Genomic DNA, 21816 nt, shown 5'->3' on the forward strand with positions numbered 1-21816 from the left:
CATGAAAGAAAGACGTAAATGTCAATACTATGATTGAAACCTGCTTGTGTAACCGAAGTAGTGGCCAGAATTCGCATATATCGTTGAGGCGAAAGGCCTGGTATTTTCTTATGTTAGCCAAGGGCAATAGGCCAAAAAGGATTTATTCCAGTAGAGGTTTTAGGCTGTAGTAAATTGCAACTTAAAAGATGTGAAGAATGTCTGCTTTGCATGATCTCACCCCAGGTGCAAGGACAGTTGCTCGTTAGTAGAGAAGCTCTTTGTTCGTAATTTGAATTATGTAGAGAAAGCCAGACATGGGAGTGTATTGGAATGTGCCAATCGTAACTCCTAGTGCGGATGGCGTCTGGGACTCAAGGCCAAGCGATGGACGATGGAACTGGACAGCGCTCTGTGGAAAAGTACTGAAAGACGACCCCGGAAGGAGAGGAGGCGCAAAGGGCGTGTTCGGAGACTTGGGGTACTGTATTAGGGACAGCGCCCCGAGGGTGGGTGCAGAGCAGAGCGGGGCAGCCCAAAGCAGAGGACGGCTAGGCGAAGGGTAGAGGGGGCAACTTAGACCAAGCTCTCTAAGTGAGGACTTCTTAGGAAGTTTCGCTCTGACACCTTTTATTCTGATGAGGGTCTCAAGGGATTGCTATGTAGGGATGTCACCTAGTACAGAGTAGGGACAGAGATGGTATGGTTCAGTGTCCCTAGTATCGACATTTGCTTGGTAGTGTTCTACCTCATGCTTTTAGAGATTGTACTTTTAGTTATTTTTAGCCGGATGCGGATTCTTCGTAGAGTAGCATTTGTTTTAGTGCCTATGTACTTGTTGTGCCTCGTGTTGAGGACTTTGTATCTCCAAATCTTTATGTTGATAATAAAAACCAGAGAGCCAAGAGATTAAGTTTCGAGTCTTTGATTACGGAAAATTGCAGACTGTAATTGTGATAACGGTGATTTTCCCTCCATGCTATCAGGCAAGTAAAAAGTTCCATCTGACCAGAGTGGGTTCCAGTAGATAATTGCGAGATACTAAAATAGGCCGGAGCAGTTGGTAGCAAACGAGGATGGTTTCTTACTGATAGCGAGGGAAGATTAGATAAGGATAAGTGACCCTTGAGGCCCAAGAGACGATAAGTGATGCTGAATCATCAGATGGCGAGCAGCAGACGGCGGCAGATGAGCATCGACGGCGAGTAGCAGCGCGGCAGAAAGCAGCAGTTCCAGGAGTGAGTATGAACATAATGAGTGGTTGTAGATTGCGGTGTTGATTTGTTGTGTGATGTCTTGCGGAGTTGTTGTGTATGTCGTGTGATTGTGAGATCAGGCTGTGAGCGCGCGCAGCCCGGGAATTGTGGTGTAGAAGACACCGGAGATAGATTTTGTTGACCACCCAAAGGAGATCGTGAGGTACCATCGATCACCTGGACCGAGATAGGGGGAGCGAATGCGTGTGTGTATGGCAACTTAACGCTGGTCGTGGGTTGTGGTGAGCAGATCGGAGTGTTAGTAACCTATCAGAGGCGTTTTTGTCTGGCCGGACGGGGGCAGACGGGCGCCAATCGAGGTCAACAAGGTCGAGAGACTGTGGACGGACAGTCAGAGGCTGTGGACGGACAGCCAGAGAAATAACTTAATTGGTTATTTCAGTGTATGAATGGGACGTGAGTAAGCGTGAAACGAGTTTGGAGAAGGGAACTGCTGCGAACGAAGGAAGGTGACGTCAGAGGGTGTCGCGCTGTGATAGGCCGGTTGGTGTGAGTCGCGCTGTTATTGGAGGATTTGAGAATAAGAAGTAAATAGAGCGCGAGATCGAATTTGATCATTATGAAGTGTCTTAGGGCTTTGCGAGAGTTGTGTAGAGGTGATAGGCATGTGGTTGTCCGCGGGGGAGAAGAAGCTCCTCCCGAGGATACACCGGCACATTACATGGCACAGAATGTGGGGTTACATACTATCGTTTGGATCGAGAATTGGCACAAGGTTACACAAGGTGAAGGGGAATTAGCTTTCCCGAGGTACGGCTCATTTAGATTAGCGGTGCTGTACCAACTGAAGACGGTGATGGGGTCCTTAAAACCCTTGCCAAGACCAGCACAGTTTGAAGCATTACATGCGTGGATCCGAGCAGCGCATGATAAGGAAAAGGGAAGAAGTCAGGAGAGGATGAGGAAGTCGATTAGGGCGTTTCAGGATGCCAAATGGGACGCAGCAGAGAAAAGATGGAGAGTGCAGACAATTGAGGAAGCGAAACTGTATCCCGCGATAATGGAGGAGACGGGGATAAGGAATGGGAAAGCACAGAAAGAGGATAGTGATTCTGATGATGATATATTGCAAAGATTGCTAGACGAGAGACCACCCCCTTATAACCCGGATGAGGCAGATGATAGGTGGAGCGAGAGAGAGGAAACTAGAAGGGTAACGATCCAGCCCGAGACCCGAGTGGAAGGGTTGGTCTCGTTTGAAACAGCGAGTTCACAGGGTCAGTCGGGGACTAGCCGAAGGATTGAAGGAGAGATGAGGTTACCGGATGCATTGAGGGTACCGGTCACCATTGGACCGATTGTGTCCATATACAGCCCGGAATCAGAGGCGAGAGAGAGGTCCGAACGAGAGGCAGAGAGAACTAGGCGAGAAAGTGGGGAAAGTGAGTTGGAAGGGGCAACGGCCCGACCTCCAAGCCCTGTGCAGTGGAGTACACCATTAGCAGCGGTGTCGGACACATCTAGGGGCGAAGAGGACGAGAGACCGGTGAGGCCGAGGACTCTGATGGAGTCGAGACCAGATTTAGGGTCATGGGTAACACCCAAGAAGCAAATGAGCTGGAATATGGGCCGAGCGGGGACAACCCCAGTTGCCTTTAAGAGCCATTCTGCTCCCATAGAACTACCGGAGGAAAGGGGAGAGCAGGAATCGGAATGCGAGTATGATGAGGGACGTGGAGCAAGTTGTCAGGTGTTGAAAGGAGCCTTGAAGGCAGGAATGATAGATGTAGTAAGACTTAAAGCAGAGGCGGATGAAATAATATATGGGAATCTACCTCTGGAGAGAGTATTGACCTATACTCCCGATGAATTGCTTTTTGTGGCAAAGGATGTGACTCGTAAAGCACGAGTGGCACATGAGAAACTGGCGGGTTTGGCTAGAGAATATGGGGTGGATCTATCCAAGACTAGAGCATTGCAAGGGAGCCATAGGATGCATTGTACCGAGCGGGAATTGGAAGAGAAAAGGGTTGTTGGTCTAAGGTCACATACCAAGGAATTGATTGTAGCTATGAGAATATGGCTGATGCTCGACAAATGGCAAGAGAAATGGGCTAGGAAAAAGAATTCTAGGGGAGCGAAAGGAGGGAGCTCTGAAGGAGATTTGCAGGAGGTAAAGATCCTTCCTTTGAGAGAGGTGGCGAATGGAGGATATGTGCATGTACCATGGAGCAGGGGGGATTTGGCATCATTTACGAATGATTTTCCCAGGCTCAGGGAGAAGCCTGCAGAGTGGTACAAGCAAGTTGAGCGTTTCGTTAAGATTTCGAAGGTGTTGTGGATAGATCTGAACACCTTATTCGATATCGTAGTTCCGGGAGATCTGTGGAACGCATGTAAAATTGCTGTTGATTGGCCGGACTATGAGCCTGATAGGAACATAGTTACTAATGGTCCGTCGCCCGTGGTAATGAGGCTGTACGATAAGGTAATTACCTGGTTGAAATCGAAGGTTTCACCCCAAGATATCGATTGGGTGAAGATAGACAGGACAGTGCAGGAGCCCAAGGAGACAGTACATGAATTCTATGAGAGACTTCTGAAAGCTTTTAAGCAGTACAGTGGGTTAGATGAGCTGGAAACAAAGGACATGGGACAGTTTGTGTCTAAGTTCGTGCTGGGTTTGAAGCCCGAGGTCAGTCTTATGATACAGCAGCATCTGATCTGTTGGCAGAATAAGCCCGTAGACGAGATCTTGCGGTACGCCAGGTACTGCACGGATGAGATTGAGTCAAAGCACAAGAAGATGAAGGATAACTTATTGCTCATTCAGATGCAAGCGGCTCAGGGACCGCCGAATGGGGGTCCAGTGGGGCGAAGACAGGGAAATTATCAGACAGGGAATCAGAATATGCAGGGTCAGGGAAGGCCGAGACCCGTGGACCCTAGGACAGGAATAGATGTAGCGATCTTGAAGAAGACGACTGCTTGTCACCAGTGTCACCAGGTGGGACACTGGAGGCGCGAGTGTCCCTTGAACCCCTATAATCAGCCGCAGATGGAGGGAGGAATGGGTCAGGTCCCTGGGGCGGAACAGGTACAGACGGTGACTGTACCGAGAACGATGCAAGGGGGGACAGGCGTCTCGCAGGTGCAGGTTCCCCAGCCACCCAGGATGCAGAACATACAGCAGGGAGCTCGGACTTATTTGCAGATGCCCATGTTCGAAGTGGAAGAGGAGAGGGATGCAGATTTGCTGGCGCAGTTAAGTTTGGGTCAGGACGATGATTGCCTGCTCAGGGCCATACTAGAGGTAGATCAGAAGGGACCCTTTGTGGAAGCCGAACTCGATGGACGCCCTACTACCTTCTTGGTAGATACGGGGGCTACCAGGTCAACCATAAGATCAGCAGTAGTTCCGGGGGTAGCCCTCTCGGGAGAAAGTATACAAGTGGTTGGAGTGGCGAACAAGAGACTAGTTAGCCCCTTGACGGAACCGATTCCCGTCAGGATAGGAAACTTTAGGGATCGACATCAGTTCGTGGTGTGCGATTCTAGTCCTGTTTGTCTGTTGGGAAGAGATTTATTGTGTAAGCTCAATTGCACAATTTACTGTACCCCGAGGGGAGTAGAGGTACAGACCAGAGATGACGACGCGACCTTTAAGGTTGCAAATCAGCAGGGGTGCGTGGAAGTGTACCCGGCTCTGACAGTGGAGGAGCTTCCACAGGACTTGAGGGAGTCAGTTGCGACCGATGTGTGGGATCTAAGCGGAGAGGAGATCGGCTTAGTCAGGGGAGTGGAACCAGTGAAGATACAGGTTAAGCCAAACGCGGAATTCCCGAGAACCCCTCAGTATAAACTGTCGCCTGAGACGATTGCTGGGATCAAACCTGTGATTCAGTCTATGATTAGGCAGGGAATACTGGTGGAGATCATGGGTAGTCCATGTAATTCACCCATTATGGGACTGCAGAAACCGAGTGGGAAGTTCAGGATAGTGCAAGATCTGCGGAAAATAAACGACATAGTTGTTCCATGTTGTCCAGTGGTACCGAATCCGTCTGTGATACTGTTCCAGATCCCATGCGAAGCTGGATGGTTCACAGTGATTGACTTGTGTCAGGCATTCTTTTCGATTCCCCTACATGAAGAGAGTAGATTTCTTTTTGCCTTTAGGCTAGAAAATCGTATATTAACGTGGTGCCGTATCCCACAGGGGTATACGGAGAGCCCATCGATTTTCAATCAGCTGTTAAAGAAGAATCTGGAAGGTCTTGTGTTGCCGAAAAACTCTGTTTTGGTGCAGTACATTGACGACCTGCTTGTCGCGTCAGAGACCGAAGACGCTTGCAGGATCGATACCATTGCGTTGTTGAATTTCCTGGGAGAGAACGGTCACAAGGTGTCTCCAAACAAGCTGCAATACTGTTTACCTGAGGTACAGTATTTGGGGCACAGAATTGAAAAGGGTAAAAGGAAGGTGTCTCCAGATCGCATTGATGCGATTTTGAGGATGCCAGTTCCCTCGACGCAGAGGGAAGTTAGAATGTTTTTGGGAATGGTGGGCTATTGCCGCCAGTGGATCCCAAACTTTTCCTTTGAAGCGAAGCCTTTGCAGCGGCTGACGCGAAAGGATGTAAGTGATCCGGTACCATGGGACGACGATTGTTTGAAATCATTTCTGAGGCTGAGAGAAGCCTTATGTAGCGCTCCTGCGTTGGGAATGCCGGATTATAACAAGGCATTTGCATTGTTCTGCTGCGAAAGAGAAGGTTGCGCATTAGCAGTGTTAACCCAGAATCATGGAGGTGTCCGTAGACCAGTTGCTTATTTCTCAGCTACTCTAGATCCAGTAGCTTCTGCGTTGCCCGGATGTCTCAGATCCGTTGCGGCAACAGGTGTCAGCATCGAGAGATGTGAGAGCATTGTGATGGGTCATCCACTTACTGTACATGTGCCACATTCTGTTGAATTGTTGATGACTAGGACTAAAACGCAGCACCTCACGAATAATAGGCTGACTCGTTATGAGCAAGTTATTCTTGCAGCAGATAATGTGACATTGAAGAGGTGTGCTGTTTTAAATCCTGCTACACTGTTACCTGTTCTAAAAATAGATGATAATGAAGATTGTGAGGACCATGATTGTCTCGATGTGACTGAACTATGCACCAAACCGAGACCCGACATTGTCGACGAACCGCTCCCGGTGTCAGATGAGATTTTCTTCGTGGACGGTTCATGTTTAAGAGACAGTGTCGGTCGATTGAGAGCAGCGTTTGCTGTATGCACCATTACGGGTGTGGTTGAAGCCGCTTGTTTAGAAGGAGTACACTCCGCGCAGGTGGCTGAGCTCATTGCTCTGACTCGTGCCTGTTTGGCAGCCGACAAGATCCGTGTAACTATTTACACGGACAGCCAGTACGGGTTTGGTGTGGTTCATGACTTCGGACAGCTATGGTCCCAGAGAGGGTTTATGACGTCTTCAGGTTCTCCTATAAGAAATGGTGATTATGTGCGGAAATTGTTAAAAGCATTGCAAGGTCCTGATGAAATTGCTGTTGTTAAATGTGCAGCCCACACGAAGGGAAGCGACTTTGTCTCGTTGGGAAATAACTATGCAGACGAAGTAGCTCGATTTTGTGCAGAGCAGGGATGCAACTTTACTGAGATCCACATTGAGGAAACTGGGGAAGAGGTGGTGTATGGTCAGATGTTAGCAGTGGCTGACACATGGGAGGAACTGAAGCAGCTTCAGGAAGGGGTCTCAGATCAGGAACGGGACAGCTGGATACGAGCTGGATGTGAGAAGGGAGATGTGGATATATGGGTTTCGAATGATGGACGAGCAGTGTTGCCGGAAAGTTTGTTGAATCCCATGGCGAGGTTGATACATGGTGCTGTACATCTGGGTAGGGATGCCATGATGAGAGTGTTTCGTCAGACTTGGTACAATCCGAAGTTTCGTGCCGTGGCTGAAACTGTGTGCCAGAGATGTGTCACTTGCCAACAGATGAATGTAGGGAAAAGAACTGCTGTGACATTGAGCCACATAGGGAGGTCAGGGGGACCTTTCAATAGGATGCAGTTGGATTTTGTCGAAATGCCGAAGTGTAATGGGTTGAGGTACATATTAGTGATAGTATGTGTCTTTTCCAGGTGGGTGGAGGCGTACCCTACACGCAGATGTGACACACTCACAGTAGCGAAACTCTTATTGAGAGAACTCATTCCAAGGTACGGGTTCCCGACGTCCTTTGAATCGGACAGAGGAACTCATTTTCACAGCGAAGTTATGAAATTGCTTTGTGCTGCTTTGAATATAGATCAGAAGTTACACTGTAGCTATAGACCAGAGGCTTCAGGGATAGTGGAGCAGGTGAATGGAACTCTGAAGGCTCGGATGGCGAAAGTGTGTTCGTCTACGTCTCTGAAATGGCCTGACGCATTACCTTTGGTCCTTATGAGCCTTCGAAGTGTGCCTGATAGAAGAACTGGGTTGTCACCCCATGAAATCCTCATGGGAAGAGCGATGCGTTTGCCTGCAATACCTGCTACTGCTCTGATAAATATCACTGATGATATGATCCTGGACTATTGTAAAGGCCTTGCTGACGTGGTCCGTTCTGTGTCTCAGCAGGTGCAGACAGCAACGGTTCCAGCTGCGAGTGACAGGTGCCACGACTTGGACCCAGGCGATTGGGTCCTGGTCCGAAAGCACGTGAGGAAGAGTTGTTTGGATGCTAGGTGGCGTGGCCCTTTCCAAGTAATCCTTGTTACGAACACTGCTGTCAAGTGCGGAGGGTTACCGAACTGGGTGCATGCTTCTCATACCCGCAGAGTTCCAGCACCCTTGGAAGATACAGCCCCTCTCGAGAACCAAGATCTCAGTGAGCCGACAGAATCGCCAGAGAGGGCCAGTCAAGCTGTAAGGGTTGCTGAAGCGGCTGATGGTGCACTGAATCGAGTTGGGGGAGGACGTGAAGAAAGTACTGACCCAGAAACCGGCGAAGGAGCGAGAGGTGCAGTGGGTAGTACAGAATCGAGTTCTGCCGAAGAAGAGGAAGGCAGTGCACAGGGTATCGGAGAGAAGACTGGGGGAGCCACCGAAGCGGAAAGGGTTTGGCCCGCAAAGCAGAACCGGGTAAACCTGAGGTTGGCCCCAGACACCGACCTTGCACCAGTTTCGGAAGAACCAGAAGAAGAATCGAGAGACGAGGAAAATCCTCAAGGTGGTGTGAGAAGGTCCAAGAGAACTCGAGTGCCAAGTCGGAAGTACGCTTCCCCGGAGTGGGCATACCAAGTGACTGATGCCAGGGTTACCGAGCACGGGAAGATTGAGGTCGATGACATTGGTCAACAGTGTCCCGCTCCAGAGGGTGGAAGTGTTGCTGAAAGTTCCGGGATTGGAGATCGAAGGGATTCTGACGATTCATATCCCAAGTCCGCCCTTCCTGAGTACCATTCGAGGTATGATCTTGGACAATTTAGAGTTCCCGACGTTCACAGCATTGCCAGATCCACAAGAACTGATTATTCTTAAGCTCGAAATATTGCAGGGAGTCCTGGAGCTGTTGGGACCGGCGCTTATGTTAGATTGATTTGAGAAAGGTTGCCAGCTAAAAAGAAGATTACTTAGAGCCGAGCGGAAGAAGAACAAAATTAGGGATTTTTCCGTTGTAGAACGAAGAAAGTTAGGGAGGGTTGCCTAAGTTCACGAAAGAGACATTAATGAGAAAGAGACTTATCCTTTCAGAGACTGCATTGGACATTGAGCATATTCCGAAGATGGCAGATCCTGTAAACCCACATCGTAGGGCTAAACTGATAATAGGCACATTGATCGGAGTTGTAGTAGTCACCATATTTGCGGTAGTGATCAGTTCCTACATGGTGGCTCACAGGCAAGAGGGGAAGGTTCAGGGAGCACCCACACCTATTACCCCAGGGCAGAGTGGTGTTAGTATTAGCGAACAGGAATCATCGGAGTTGAGAGATGTTCGCAGACTTCACATGGATTTGTCAAAGGGTGATTTTAAGCTTAACGCGTATGCAAGGTTGCTGTATGAGTATGTTGATGCGATGGATGTGAAGGATTGTTATGTGTGCATGCAGTTGCCTGCTTCAGTGGATGAGGGTATCAAGTATCATCATCTCCCATTGACTTATGGGATTTCTTGTAGCATATGGCTCAGTTTATTTTATGACAGGAGACAGTTCGAGTATTTCTTCTCAAATTTTGACACGGTACTTCCCGAGGTGCCAGCAATCAAGCATTTGAATAGATATGATCTGGATAAGAAAGAGGACAGGCTCCTGAAATATTTTAGACCGACTGTGAAACTGGATACGGCGCATGCTCACAGGAATAACCTGACATGTGCGTTATCAGAGATAGAGAAGAAATTCATAGACCAAGTAGAGGACAGGTATAGAAAGTTGACCGAGACACGACACACCGGAGATAGCCCAGTAGATTGGACGGACGAGGAGAGAGCTCACAGATCTAAGGGAAGTTATGGACCAATAGCATTGGATGAGGCACAGAGAGGGAATTTGTGTATTGCACGGCCTCAATCCAAGACGGAGAAGGTCGCAGTAGGACATAGCATTTGTTCTCAGACTTTTACAGTGGAAGCTTATGCTAAGAATTTTATGCAAGGTCCAGTAGAAGTAATCCCGACAGTGTATTATGTTTGTGGGACGAATGCTTATGTCAGACTACCCGACAATTGGTATGGAGTATGCTATTTGGCTATCATATTCCCGAAGATTTATCACACAAGGGACTTGGAGTTGTTAGAGACGAAGCGACCGCCCAGGAAACGTAGGGCTACAAATGCCGGTGCAGTGATTGGGGACATATACGGAGCAATGATACCTAGTATGGGTGTGGTGTTGAATGATGTGAAGATCCGAAGGTTGGCGACTGTAGTTGATGAGTTGTCTATGAACACGGCGAGATCTTTGATATTGGTGGCTGGAGAGATGTTGTCGATCCGGAATATGGTTTTGCAGAATCGCCTTGCTTTAGATGTGTTGTTAGCAAAAGAAGGCGGAGTCTGCAAATTATTGAAAGTTCAGGAATGCTGCACGTATATTCCAGACAACTCGAAGGAGATAGGGAAGTACATAGACAACATAACGACTATTCACAAGGAGATTACGGATCTGACGGAGGTGAATGTGTGGGAGAAGATTGGATTAGGATTTGGAAGAGTGGGAACTTGGTTTGCGAATCTGGGAAGGGGATTTCTAGGTTCAGTGTTAAAACCAATTATTATTGCCGTGGTTTGTGTGATCTGTTTGTGGGGATGTGTGAAGGCATGGAAGTGGTATCAAGGAGGCAAGGTTGAAAGAGCTCTAAAAGCAAACGAGAGGAGGTTGGCAAAGCTCCAGGAGCAGCAATATGAGAGTCTTAAGAAACTGGAGGGAGTCCGACATGGAAATGTTATGACTAGCACGGTTTAAATCAGTTCTGAAGAAGGAAATGTAATGGTGTGATGACGGATGTCATCAAAGGGGGGAACTGATGTAGCGTTTAAAAGTTTGAGAATTGTAGGGGTGCGTCATATTCACGGTTAGTCGGCACCCGTATATAACCAAATGTGTACTCAGGGATTTCGTGTGCAATGTATTACAACTGTATAACCTATATCGATTTTAAGTAGAAGTGCTAGCTATGTACAAGCACATGGTAAACGTATTAGAGAAATGTATAGTGTTTAGCTATGGGAAATGCAATGTGGTGTTAGAAATGTGTACCCCAGACTTCGTGTCTGTAGGTTGTTTAGGTTGACCACACATGAAAGAAAGACGTAAATGTCAATACTATGATTGAAACCTGCTTGTGTAACCGAAGTAGTGGCCAGAATTCGCATATATCGTTGAGGCGAAAGGCCTGGTATTTTCTTATGTTAGCCAAGGGCAATAGGCCAAAAAGGATTTATTCCAGTAGAGGTTTTAGGCTGTAGTAAATTGCAACTTAAAAGATGTGAAGAATGTCTGCTTTGCATGATCTCACCCCAGGTGCAAGGACAGTTGCTCGTTAGTAGAGAAGCTCTTTGTTCGTAATTTGAATTATGTAGAGAAAGCCAGACATGGGAGTGTATTGGAATGTGCCAATCGTAACTCCTAGTGCGGATGGCGTCTGGGACTCAAGGCCAAGCGATGGACGATGGAACTGGACAGCGCTCTGTGGAAAAGTACTGAAAGACGACCCCGGAAGGAGAGGAGGCGCAAAGGGCGTGTTCGGAGACTTGGGGTACTGTATTAGGGACAGCGCCCCGAGGGTGGGTGCAGAGCAGAGCGGGGCAGCCCAAAGCAGAGGACGGCTAGGCGAAGGGTAGAGGGGGCAACTTAGACCAAGCTCTCTAAGTGAGGACTTCTTAGGAAGTTTCGCTCTGACACCTTTTATTCTGATGAGGGTCTCAAGGGATTGCTATGTAGGGATGTCACCTAGTACAGAGTAGGGACAGAGATGGTATGGTTCAGTGTCCCTAGTATCGACATTTGCTTGGTAGTGTTCTACCTCATGCTTTTAGAGATTGTACTTTTAGTTATTTTTAGCCGGATGCGGATTCTTCGTAGAGTAGCATTTGTTTTAGTGCCTATGTACTTGTTGTGCCTCGTGTTGAGGACTTTGTATCTCCAAATCTTTATGTTGATAATAAAAACCAGAGAGCCAAGAGATTAAGTTTCGAGTCTTTGATTACGGAAAATTGCAGACTGTAATTGTGATAACGGTGATTTTCCCTCCATGCTATCAGGCAAGTAAAAAGTTCCATCTGACCAGAGTGGGTTCCAGTAGATAATTGCGAGATACTAAAATAGGCCGGAGCAAAACCATAAACATGACTCAATCGTACAGTACAAAGCAATTAAAAAAGAATACAAAAGGAATCTAAAAAATGTGTCATACATCTACTTCAGCCATTGGACATCTTGTTAATGGACCTTCACTTTTTTTAACTTCCCTTCCTAACTATATAGATAAAAATGCCAATTACAGATGTTAAATTGCTCAAGATGACTGATAGAGCACTGACATTTTCCCTAATTGGTTAAAGTGCACATTTGTGATGCAGCCAGTTGAAATGCTCATAAATAAACTGCTATAGGTAGTTAAAGTGGTTATGTGCAGGTCCAAAGCGTGTATATGTGCTAAACTAAATGGACAGTGGTTTTTCCCTCAAAAAAGTGCAGATATACAAAACTATGCATTATTAAAGTGCCAATGTGCAAGATAAAAAGAAGTGCGTAGTTAAGTACATTTTTGCCTTAGCATGGCGGAATAGGCAACAGCTACTATAGCATCCCTAGCAGCCCGTCCTTGCGGTTTAGATACTCATGAGGGTTTACCTTAAAACTAGGGTTTTGTAACAGCCTAATATCAGTTTCAAGCCCCACCCCCCCCCCCGGGTTTACTCAACACTCGACCTGTATGCTAATCAATTTTTTTCAAATGGCCAGAAACTGGACTAGTCTAATATTCAACATTGTGTTACTTGAGTGCATTGACTTCACAAGTGCAGTCCTACAAGTCCTGATTCCCCGGTCAAGAAACTCTTGTCCTAGTAGAAACCTTCGTTGGCTGACCAATACTGGACAGATACATACAATGTGAAGCAAAGTCTTGATGGCATAAACAACAGGTCCGATCTTCACTTAGGGCTCCCATCTTCCATTTTGGCATGAGATCTAATGTGGGTACCTCGCCAAGTCTTGGCCAAAAATGACTGTTTAACCTTCCGGTGAAAAGGTGCTGCAAGCAGGAGTGATTCTCTTGGGGTAGAATATGATTTCAGCACCAGCCAACCGTGACGACGCTTGGACAACCTTTCCTTATCTGCCGTCCAACTTGAATCTGGTCGACTTATTTACCAATTTCTTAAAGGTTTGCCCAGTAATTTTAGAGTTCCATAGGTCGCCCAGTTTCAGCACCCTAATACTATTCTCGAGATGTTTCTTATGAACGCCATTTCCCCGTTGTAGATTGATCTCGGACCAGACTAGATTAGCCAAAGTGTTTTCGGCTGCTGCATGCAGTTTGCGACAGAGCTTTACAAATGCCGCCGGCCTGGCAAGTGACTGTTTTGTAAGTAGAAATTCTAGCTGGAGTTGTGCAGGAGAGGCCGACCATGGGAATCCTAAAGGTTTATTTATAGGCTCATATCAACAGTTTATCAAGCAGAGGAGCCTCGCCAACTAGCAATATTACCGATCCGTATGAGTTGGCATCAATTTGGCTTTCATAACTGTTCCTACGGATTTCAGGTCGTGACCTTGGATGATTCTAGCAAGGGATGAGAATCCATAATTGATAACCTGTGCTTTCACCCTAATCCCCTTCTTCTGTGATGCAAACATGCCGTTTGCATCAATTTAGACCCCTAAATATACGTAGGTGGTAGCCTTGTCAATTTTGTTTCCATTAAGAATCTATTTTAAACTTTTTTTGGGGCCCGATTGCAAGCCATCACACTTGTTTTTGTAAAGTCTACTTCCAGGCCATTCATTCTGTATAAGTAAAAAGAGAATTAAGCAGCCTTTGAAGACCTATTTGAGTGTTACTAAACAGAAGTAAATCATCAGCATATCGAATGTGCGACATTTGTTGTCCTCCAACGCTCGGTGCGTGAGCTATCTGTCCATCTAGCTCTGTTGAGAGATCCACCAAATACAAATCAAAAAGGAGAGGGGATAGCACAAAGCCCTGTTTTACGCCAGTTGTTGTTTGCACTTTCTTCGATACGTGCGTGCCATCTCCAGTTTTCATCTTGATCAATATATCCAAGTATACCAGCCTAAATGCTCCCAGAATATTGGGTGGAATGCCCCATTGCTAGAGCTTGACTCATAGCTCGTTCCGTGGCACACAATCAAAGGCCGCCTTGAAATCTGCTAAGCACATATAGAGAGATAGTCCTGTTACCTTTGCTCTATTTGTAATTAAGCTCAAGGTCATGAGATTGGTTAAAGTGCCTTGACCCCTTAGGAAGCCAGTTTGATTGAAGGGAAGTCTTCCATTTTCATGCAACCACGATTCCAAATCATGTAGTAATGACATTGACAAATATTTCAGCTCAACATCTATGAACGCAATTAATCTGTTATTGCTATGTGAACATGCCAACCCCTTTTAAAAATGGGGTGAAGTATTGAGCCCCTCCAGCTATCATGAATAATGTAATTTTCCACAATTTAATTAAACATTGAAGCCAGAAAGCCTGCCCATTGTGGTGTAAAGTGCTTAAACAGTGCCTGTGATGCCCATTAGGGCTGGGGGAACAGTCTGCCCGAGATTTTTTGATGACTTTCTCTACCTCCACCGCAGTAATTATCCGTAGTGCCACAATGTCTTTATTGGGACAGAGAGGGCCAGTGTAACTTCAGGTACTGATTCCATTGCATCTCCCTGATGTTAGCGTTGTTTGCCGCTGCGGGGCCTTTCTTGTTCCTATTGATTATCCGCCAGAATCTTTATAAATCATTTGTTTTAGAGGCGTGTAGCAGCTGGTCCCATAATGTTTCTTGTTTAGCTTGTTTATACATCCAAATCTCTTTTTTTAGGCACTGTCTCTTGTTGCGGAATTGTTGTAATATTTCTGGGTCTCCTGGATTTTGACGTAATTGTCGGAAGAGTTTGCCTGTTTTCTTTTTAATTTTTCGGATGTGGGGAGGCATAGTTATCGATCAACAGTGGACAAGTCTAGTTCCCTTATTGTGGCTATTCTCGCTGTGGCTTTTGGTCATATTATTGGAAAGAGTTTCCCATGTCACAATTGGATTAGGACCCATTTGAGCTAGGTTCTGCAAGCTTGCAACTGCCTCCTCTGCTATGGTTTAACGGTGCAGCCAAACAACCCTTGTGCATATGCTTTATTGACTTTTTTTTATTTTTTTTTATTTTTTATCAAAAAAGAGTGGATCACTTGAACCTGTTATCCAGGGTTATCCATGGTTTAGTGGTTATTCCACCGTTACTTAAAAAACCCTCATTCACGTTTTTAGATGGTTTGTGTGGCGGTATATCTTGGTTCTCCGCCTCGATAACGTGACAGCATCATCATCGGGTTTAGTATTGTGCTACCTCCACCCGGAGGAAAACCACTGGATATTTCAGTAGCGATCAGAGATAAAAAATAAGACAAAGTGCTCGTGTGTCGTGAATCAATGTGAAATAAAAAGGATATTTCCTCATGCTACCTGGACTATAATCTTTATTGTTGTCTGGTGCATGGAAAAAGAATAAAAATGGGGGGAAGTTGTACAGAGAGGGCAGTTAATGTGTCCGCTGTACAATCAGTCCAATGGGTGGGTCGACATGTTTCAGCTCTTTTATGTGCCCCGTAGGGTCAGGTGAGCTTTCATCAGGACCAAGGGGTGTTGTATTAGAGAGGGGTAATACCCACTCTAAAAGTGAGGAGTTCGGAATTTTATTCACTGAGCTCCTGGTAAGAGGTTATTACCTGTGGTGGAGAGAGAGGTGAATAACATACGGTCTGTTTGTGAACAAGAAAATTCTTTAAAAAAAGATTTTTACCCAAAATACAAGAAGAAGAAGAAGCAACATGGCAATTCTTTATATACAGTAAAAAAAGGGGGGGGCAAGTGGTGTTCGAACCAGCCGCTGGCTACATAGCAAATAAAAATGGCAAATCTTTGCTAAGATACCTGTATATGTGTCAGATAATCTGATTGGGCTGAGGACATTTCAGAGGGATTGCTCTTGATAGTAAAAATGGCGTTTTTATACATGATGTTATGTATAGGAAATGAATTGTGTTGAATGTTTTATCCAAAACATGGAATTGGACTTCCCATGTAGTCCTTGTGGTGAGGATCACTGTGAAACTCGTAAAGAGTGTATTATTTACTGAAAAAATTGGACCGTTTCTCAGCAAGTTGCTATGTTAATTAGGTCTGATTTGAATGAGGTAATGGTGGCTATGATATGTGCTGGGTTCAAATGCTAATCTCTGAAAGGCCTAGAGCCCATATTTATTGTACATATAATAAACAGCAATTTGAAGCAATCATTTGTAAATGGCGGCACAATTGAGCTTAATCATTGTTGCGAGCACATAGAGCGGCATATGATATGTAAAAAAGGGGGGGGGACAGACACTCGTTACTTACGAAGCACTTGTGCCTTAGGAATCCGTCGCAGGGTTTCTAAGACCTGAACAGAACCTTTGTTTCTTCTATAGCACGTACTTATTTGTGGTAAGCAGTATATCAGCCACAACGTCGTTAATAGGCAATAAATAGCAATCGTTTAACCGCACACAGAGCGGCGTGTAACATTCACACGTTAAAAAACAGTCATTGCCTGGACAGTATTCGTACCTTAAAAAGCTCCGTTTGGGGCTCCGAGGAAGAGTGGCAGCGTGGTCGGGCTTCAAGGGAGGGGTTGGGAGGTGGGAGGAAAGGGGGACAATGCAAAGGAAACATGGAAAAGATTTAGAGATCAAACAAATGAAATCTCAAGGTAACGTTACGTGTCTCCGTCTCGTGTTGTCTCCATACCGGGATTTCCGCTCTGCACGACTTGTGCTGACGCTGTCTTCCTGCTTGGTGGAGACGGCCCGGTCTGGAGAGTTTTTTATGCAGTACAGAGTGAAGAAAGACTATTGGTTAAGGCGACAATGTTCAGAGCTGTTGGTTTAAACGATTTTATCAATAAAGCCTTCATAAACATTACATCATGAGTCTGTAAATTCAGAATTTTGTCAATAACAGAGGTGGTGTATATTGACAAAAACGAGTTGCAACGAATTCATTGTTAATAAAATGCGAGTTGTCAAATGTTGCATGAAGATTAGTAATGCTTCAAAGTTCATTTTTAAGGTTTCAGTTGGCTTGAATTGATAGGTTTGTTATTTCTTATGGTTCAAATGGAGATTTTGATGTTATGAAAACCTCTTAGGTATCATTTGTACAGCATTATTTCTGGCCAGTAAGTAAATAATATATTTACGATACACTCAACCAGGGGATATCATCGTTCAAGCCTGTTACGTTTGTTTTTAAAAGGTGTACCCATCTTTGTTCTTGTGTAAAGAGACGTTTCTCAACATTCCGTGACCCTGACACCATAGACTCTATGACTGTCCATTTAAGGTCGTCAAGGGTATGTGGGTGATTGATGAAGTGGCTGCTCATTTTGGTCGTGTGACGTTTACATCTGACGTTGCTTCTGTGTTCACAGATTCGCTGTTTTATCTTGCGACACGTCATTCCAATGTATCTTAAATTGCATGGGCAGGTAATCATGTAAATAACATGAGTAGTATTACAATTGGTATGTTGTCTCATTTTCCACACCAAGTTAGGTGTCAGTTCAATGGATTTTGTTGTTTCCGTTAAATGACAGACGGAGCAGTGTCCACAGGGGAAGTGGCCTACCACTGGTGGCAGGTTCCATAGAATATTTGTGGTTGCATGTGTCTTTTCTTCCAGAGGACGAGTGTGTACTAACATGTCCTTAAAGTTCTTAGTTCTCCTGTTTGCAAAGCGTGGTTTAGGCCAATCTAGACTACCTGAAGTTAGGATGCGCCAGTTCTTGTTAATTATTTTCTTGATTGTGTTACTGGCTGTGTTGTATGTTGTAACACATGTCACTTGATCCGATGATTGTGTTTTGGGTGTTGTTTCTAGCAGACTCTCTCTGTGTTGATTTCTTGCTCTCTTTTGGCATTTACTCACAATTTTCACAGGATAGTCGCGTTTGAGTAGTTTAATGCGTAAATCTTCTGCTTGTTCTTTGTATTCACTCAGCTCACTGCAGTTCCTTTTCAGGCGCAAGAATTGACTGTAAGGTAGGTTTTCTCTGAGTGGGCGTGGATGGAAACTGTTAAAAGAGAGAAGACTGTTCTTAGTTGTTGGTTTGAAGAAAGTTTTTGTTTTGATGGTGTTATTGGTTACGTAGATGTAAAGGTCAAGAAAATCCAGGCGGTCTTTGTTTGCATTGATAGTGAACTTTAAACATTGGTCTCGTGTGTTTAACCAATTGTGAAAATTTTGTAGATTTTCTTCTGTTCCCTCCCAGAACATGATGATGTCGTCTATGTATCTCTTCCAGAAGATGATACTGGAGCGAAATGGATTACTGGCGTTCTGGATATATGTCTCTTCGAAATTACTTACATAGAGGCCTGCCACGCTCGGCGCGAAGGTACTACCCATGGAAGTACCATGGCACTGTTGGTAAAGGGTGTTGTTATATTCAAAATAGTTTTCTGTCAGAGCCATTCTGCAGCATTCTAAGATGAAATGTCTGGGTGTGTGATATTGCCAGTTGTGTGCAAACAGTAAGTCCTCAAGAGTGTTAAGGGTTTCTTGTTGAGGCAGGCTAGTGTAGAGGCTTTCTACATCTAGTGAGGCTAAAATCATGGTTTCACTTAGAAACGGTTGGTCTTGTAAGAGATTGAGTAAATCTCGTGTGTCTTTCAAGTAAGTTGGAGTCTGCTGTACCATAGGTCTAAGATACTGATCTGCAAATTGAGAGAGAGGTTCTAGAAGAGAGCCTATTCCAGATACGATTGGGCGCCCAGGTGGTGGGCGTTGATTTTTGTGTACCTTAGGTAGGGAATAGAAATAAGGTATACGTGGGGAATCAGTTCTTAAGAATGAAGCCTCATTCTTGGTAATCCAATTGTTTGTCTCTGCTTCCTCTACCATTAGGTTGATAGTTCTTTTCAGCCTCGGAGTCGGGTCTTCGCTGATGACTTTGTAGAATTTTTCGTCAGATAGTAGTTTTAGGCATTGGTCATCGTAGTGGTCTTTGTCCAGGATCACTATGCCTCCACCTTTGTCGGCTGGCTTTATGATGATGTCGTTATGCACTCTTAGTTCTTCCAGGGCTTTCTTTTCTTTATTGGAGATGTTTACAAAAGATTTAGTCGTTTTCTTGTCGATTTCATTTATCTCTCTCATAACTGCCTGTTCAAAGGTCTGGATCTCTATTGGCACCTGATGGTTCAAAGGGCAGAATGTAGATTATATATTTGCTATGTAGCCAGCGGCTGGTTCGAACACCACTTGCCCCCCCCTTTTTTTACTGTATATAAAGAATTGCCATGTTGCTTCTTCTTCTTGTATTTTGGGTAAAAATCTTTTTTAAAAGAATTTTCTTGTTCACAAACAGACCGTATGTTATTCACCCCTCTCTCCACCACAAGTAATAACCTCTTACCAGGAGCTCAGTGAATAAAATTCCGAACTCCTCACTTTTAGAGTGGGTATTACCCCTCTCTAATACAACACCCCTTGGTCCTGATGAAAGCTCACCTGACCCTACGGGGCACATAAAAGAGCTGAAACATGTCGACCCACCCATTGGACTGATTGTACAGCGGACACATTAACTGCCCTCTCTGTACAACTTCCCCCCCATTTTTATTCTTTTTCCATGCACCAGACAACAATAAAGATTATAGTCCAGGTAGCATGAGGAAATATCCTTTTTATTTCACATTGATTCACGACACACAAGCACTTTGTCCAATTTTTTATCTCTGATCGCTACTGAAATATCCAGTGGTTTTCCTCCGGGTGGAGGTAGCACAATACTAAACCCGATGATGATGCTGTCACGTTATCGAGGCGGAGAACCAAGATATACCGCCACACAAACCATCTAAAAACGTGAATGAGGGTTTTTTAAGTAACGGTCGAATAACCACTAAACCCTGGATAACCCTGGATAACAGGTTCAAGTGATCCACTCTTTTTTGATAAAAAACTATTAACTGGAAGGTGAATGGATCACGTATCCTTCTTACTCCCTAACAATTGATTGGCTACATATATGCTTTATTGACTACAGCTCAGCATTTGACCACATTAATAGAAATATACTATGGTAAAAGCTCCTAAAGCTAAACATCCCACCATTACTCTTAGAACAGCTAATCCTCCTACACTCAAACACATGGGTGCAAGCAAAACTGTGTGTAGGAAACTATCTGACAAAGAAGATTCCAACGACTATCGGACTAATGCAGGGCTGCATGTTAGCCTTCATGTCAGATTTGTCTGCCATATTGGACGAGTGCAACTCACATGCCCCGAAGAAGGGGGGCTTGGCACTCTCAAATCTACTATATGCGGACAATCTCGTCCTCATTAGCCGACTCCAATTGGCCTTATATGCCTGCTTGACGCAACATCTAGCTACTCAGAAGAAAATGAACTGAACATCAACCTGGAAAAATCAAAGGTCATGAGTGTGAACTCACGGCGAGCAAAGGTACCTTACTGCTGGCATCTGGCAACACAACAGCTGGAAGCTGTGCAGGAGTATAAGTACTTGAGAGTTAATATTGACAACAAAGGAAATGTTGCCGCCCAAAGAGAGGTCATAAAAAGGAGGGGGACAGCGACAGCTGTGGCACTAAGAAATCTAAAACACAAGATCTCTGGCAAAAGCTTCTCCCCTCTGATTCAGATTATTCAGGCAAAACATATACCGTCTATCACCTATGGAAGTGAGGCTATGAGAGGGAGAGATGCAGATACACTGGACGAGATAATATCAAGAGCATTAAGAATGATCTTTGGCTTGCCAAAATATACATCTCCCGCACAATTGAGATTTGAATTTGGGATTCAAAGGCAAGAGCTGGCCTGTAAAGGAGTGTACCTCAATAGCTGGCACAAGATTAAAAATTGGGATCCAGGGACCCTAAATGCCCACCTACGGAATGAACTGCACGCCAAGGAGACGGGCCTGGAAGATTCATTAGAGCACCTAGGTCTAAAACGTCTCTGGGAGACATCTGGGACAAGCGAGAGTTTCAAAAAGCTAATCAATAAAACTATTAAAAGAGTCTCCCTAATGGAGGACAAAGCCACCCTTATAGGGAGAGAACACAGCTGGTTCACAATCTGGGCTACATTAAGGCCATGCTTCAAATGTACCTGAGCATCAGCTTGTCCAAAGCCACCAAAGAGAAGCTCCTGAAGTTCCACCTAGGTATACTACAATCTGTTCTCCATCTACCGCCGTGGCTACGCCCTCTGACTCCAGCAACTTGTCGACTCTGTGGGGAAGGAAAGGAAGACATTCCACTCCTGCTATGTATATGCAGGGAGGTACTAAGGGAACGGCGAGTATTATTCAGACCACTCTTCAACATCAAAAAAATACGTTCATGTAGACAAGCGGTGAAAGCAAGTTTCTCTGGAGAGGATGTTCAGCTGAGTTGCCGCCTGGTTAAATTCTTGAGCATAGTGGAAACAAAGATAAAGGACAAAATAAAATAACATATGAGAATCCACCAACAATCTAAATTAAATCGCTGTTAACTCCAAGATTGCCTTTCAATTAAACAAGCTGGACCCTTAAACCCAACTGTTGCTATTTTTTCACATATATTATACCGTCATTTTCTATTGACTGGGATTTGGGGCCACAACATCTTAGGGACTCCACATTTCTTAATATTGTACAATTAATTTTTTTAAAAAAATTCTATGTGAACTTTTTCATTTATAACCTCGTAGGAACCTGTTCACTATTAATTAAAAAAAAACTCACATTAAAAATTGTTAACATTTTATCTTCCTCTATTTTTATGTAAATTATTGCAGCAGATTTTATTACTCATGC

General features: G+C 44.9%; 1 protein-coding gene across 1 annotated transcript in view; it reads left to right on the forward strand.

Moving 5' to 3' along the window:
• Positions 1-21816, forward strand: part of LOC146862426 (uncharacterized) — a 312505-nt gene that overhangs the window by 13777 nt on the left and 276912 nt on the right. The gene's annotated exons all lie outside the window — the stretch shown is intronic.

The sequence above is a fragment of the Triturus cristatus genome, chromosome 2_2 (genome assembly GCF_964204655.1).
Source record: "Triturus cristatus chromosome 2_2, aTriCri1.1, whole genome shotgun sequence".
NCBI lineage: Eukaryota > Metazoa > Chordata > Amphibia > Caudata > Salamandridae > Triturus > Triturus cristatus.